Source organism: Hipposideros armiger, unplaced genomic scaffold, assembly GCF_001890085.2.
Source record: "Hipposideros armiger isolate ML-2016 unplaced genomic scaffold, ASM189008v1 scaffold_87, whole genome shotgun sequence".
Lineage (NCBI taxonomy): Eukaryota > Metazoa > Chordata > Mammalia > Chiroptera > Hipposideridae > Hipposideros > Hipposideros armiger.
This window is the reverse complement of record NW_017731437.1, coordinates 3,773,424-3,777,042: the sequence shown is the minus strand read 5'-3', so window position 1 is coordinate 3,777,042 and position 3,619 is coordinate 3,773,424. Positions and strand designations below refer to the sequence as shown.

Sequence of the window (3,619 nt, the reverse complement as noted above, 5' to 3'; positions counted from 1 at the left end):
CTGACAGTCCAGCAGTTAATGACCTTCCCTGCCCTTGTCTATAGCACCGGGGAGCCCCTTTGTGAGGCCAAAGGGGCAACTCAGGAAGTCACACCGGCTGCCTTTGAGCGAGTCCCCTGAGCTGTCTCTGAGTTTGTTCCACCTAGCCACCACTGGAGTTTTCAGGGCATATCCTCCAGCTTTGTAAATAGCTGTTAAAAAAAATAAAAATAAATCCAGTATTTTGTCAACCTTTACAAAAACTGAGCTTACAAAATGCCTCTCACAGAGAGGTCTCAGAAAATTGTACAATAAACAATATATTGAAAAAATAGTCGACGGCCCGGAGAGTTTGAAGGCAAGAGAACGTGTTTTTGTTTCTGTAAAGAGAAATGCTAACATGAGGGCCCGGCAGCCGGTGCGTGGGGACCTCAGAGGAAACCCCGTGGGCATAGCCACCTGGCCACAGTGGGCAGGAGGTGCCACTTCTGCCCTGGAAGCTGGCGCCATTCGAGCATCAGGAAACCCTGATACGGAAGCAAAGAGGGAACTGAGAGGAACTTCTGGGAAGGAGAGGAAAGGTTAGTGATGGAACAGGAGGGGCTAAGGCAGCTCCAGCTCTTCCCACAGAAGCCTCTGTAGTGAGGGGCCTCCTTTGCAGGGAGCAGGGGGTGCTCTGAAGAACCTACCGCTGGGCCTGGGGCTCTGGGGCTTGGATTTTCTGATGGCTGGTGTGGGGAGCTACAGGGTTTTGTCGTCTCGCTGGCTCCCGAGTTTAGGGGGACAGCCCGTGTTCCCTCCACTGTTCGTGGCCTCGAGTCACCGACAGCACCGAGAACAGAGGTGCCGCCCGTGAGGGCTGGGCAGAGACCACGCTGCTGGCAGGAGGCTTGGGACACTGCGGGCGTTTTGCACACAGTGCAGGGGTGCATCGTTAGTCCGTCTTATTTTTACGTTCCCATTTTGACATTGTCCTTCAGTTTCTCTTCCACGCTCCCCGTTAAGCTGTTAAATCACTCCATTTATTTAGTGCGAGTGTTTCTGAGAGCTCATTTTTATCTTGGTGAAAACCAGGCTTGCTCATGGGCACATAATGAAATTGCATAAATATACCCTTAGCTTGGAATCTAATTTATTTTTCCTGTTCATTATGGGGTAGAAGGCCATTATGAAATGTATAACCCTTTTTTTTTTTTCCCCCAGCGCTGGAATTGAAAGGCTGGGTTTTGGGCTCTTTTTATTCTGATGATTTCGTCCTGATTCAATTTAAAGCTGGTTAGAGCTCAAACACGGGAGCGTAATTGACAAAGATCAGTGTGGGCTGCAATGTTAATGTCTTGTCTGTGGCTTCCGAGACGCGGAACTCGACACGCAGGTTAAGCAGTGATTCCAGCAGAGGACACCTGGGCCTGCACAGCCGCTCTGGCTGCGGGCAAGGTTGGGGGCTCCAAAGTGGAGTCCAGGTGGCACATGGGGGAATAGGAGGACTGGGGACACGACTGACCCTCAGCGCAGAAAGGCTCAGGAACTCTTCAGGAGCACCCGCTAGCCTCTGCTTGCACAGGCGACGCACGGAAATCAAGGACGCCCAGCTGCCTGCACCTTGACTGACGCCGCCCTGACTCCAGCCTCCCGGCCTCAGCTCTGGGTCTTCTTATGGGGACAGCAAGTGAATAACCTGGAGCAAGTTCCAGACACAGCCCGCCTTTGGGAGCAGTGGCTCAGGCCACTCTGTGTGATGCTCGGTGCAGAGTGTGCTCTGCCCTGGGACAGAGGAGGGCAGAGGGAGCACCGGGCGTCTCGAGGAGGTGGCCAGATGCCGCTCACGGCTAAGAAGTGGGATGACCCTGCACACCAAACGGGTCGGAAGCTGGATGCCACACGCCTTAGAGGGGGCGCCGTCCTCCCTCCGTGGAGCACCCGGTCCTCTGTTAATTGGTCTCCTGGAGTTTGCTGACTGCCTTCCACACACTTGTCACTGCCAGGCTGGGCCACGGAATCTAGGAGCTTACGAGCAGGGCAAGTGTGATGTGACATCCCAACTCTCAGCGAGGAGCCAAGTCAAAGGATGTCCTCTTGGAGCGTGAGGAGTGACGTTCAACACACGTACATGTGCGCACGTGTGCAATCACTGGGAGAAAAAAATGTTATCAGGGATATGGCGGGTTCTCCTTGGGAATGAGTTGAGCAGATGAGTGTGGAGGAGATTCGCGAGGTTGTCCATTTCTTTCCCCTCCCCTGTGATGAGGGCAGATAAAACCCAGGACGCCCAGTTAATTTTAATTTCAGATGAACACCAAATAATTTTTTGTGTACGTATGTGCCAGATATCACGTGGGACATGCTTGCATTAAAAAAAAACCAAACCTGTGTGTATCTGCAATTCAGACTTAGCTGGGCATCCTGTGTTTTGTTTGTTAAGTCAGGGAGCCCTACCTGTAACAGCACGGGTGGTGGAAGGCTTTATTTCGACGTCATTTCCTTAGTCATTTAAAAAATTTAGGCGCATGAATTATAAAAGTCATTACTGATTCATTGTATTAGTTCTTATAAGATGGAAGTGTCTGAAGTGAAATGAACAGTCTCCTTTGCTGCTCCCCACACGCATCTCTCCTGGGGTGACCTCTGCCCTCTGTTAACAGTCGGAAGTGTCCTGACACACTCACTCGTATATGCACACACGTTGTTCACTGGCTACATACATATCGTTCTGGCACTTTCTGCTTTATCGGAGAAAAATCCTAAAAGTAGAATTATTGGGGCAAAGGGTATGTGTATTGTCAACTTTAATAACTACGTCTGGATTATGTTACAGAGTTGAAAGGATATACAGACCTCTGCCGACTATGTTGGAACCCTCTATCCAACACCCATGCCAATATCAGTTATTCTTGAAATATTTGTCAGTCCAAGGGTACAGATTATCATTTTAACTTGCATTTCCCCAACTCTAGGGAAGCTGAGTATCTTTTTTCTGTGTTTGTCAATCATTTGCATTCCGACTTCTGTGAATGGGCCGTTCAGATGCTTTGTCATGTTTGCAGGGGGTCTTGGTCTTACTCATTTCAGGGTGCGCTTTACATACGGGCCGTTCTCACGCTTTGGCTCTTCCGTTACAGCCCTGGAGTAGCTCCTGGACCAGCTGTGATCAAACCATCACCTGATCTCAGGGGCTCAGGCCTGACATCTCCCGATGGGGCCTTCCGGGTTTCCTGGCAGTTGTAGACGCCCAAACCCACACGGGCATCTAACACCTGCCCATCTTCTCATGTCGAAGTTCTTGGGTTTGAAGGACCCACATGGGCTGCAGAGCCTCAGTTAGCGCCTCACTGCCCTGGTGCTGCTCCGAAGACAGGCCTGGCCTAGGTGCTTTTCACAGCCCCGCCCACCTTTCTGATTCCCTGAGGGCTCTGCTCCAGAGCGGGGCTCCAGGCCTGGGGAGGGAGCAGCTGGGGGTGTCCTGCCCTGAGCAGGCTCATCTCCCCCAACAGGGCCAAATTCGCTCTCTAACTCCACAGGGAGACGTCCCGGGGGCTGCAGGTGTGAGTGGGGGAGAAGGGAAGTCTCCGGTTCCCCCACTCCACTTTAGCCATCCTTCCTTTCTTTCTTTTCCTTCCTTCCTCCCTCCCTCCCTCCCTCC

The 3,619-nt window shown here is 51.8% G+C and overlaps 1 long non-coding RNA gene across 1 annotated transcript; it reads left to right on the top strand.

The window, feature by feature from the left end:
* The first annotated feature begins 6 nt into the window (after positions 1-6).
* Positions 7-2,554, top strand: LOC109383672 (uncharacterized). Its single transcript, XR_002124255.1, has 2 exons — positions 7-560; positions 1,183-2,554. It is a non-coding gene; the product is annotated as an uncharacterized LOC109383672 (long non-coding RNA).
* The last annotated feature ends 1,065 nt before the right edge of the window (positions 2,555-3,619 follow it).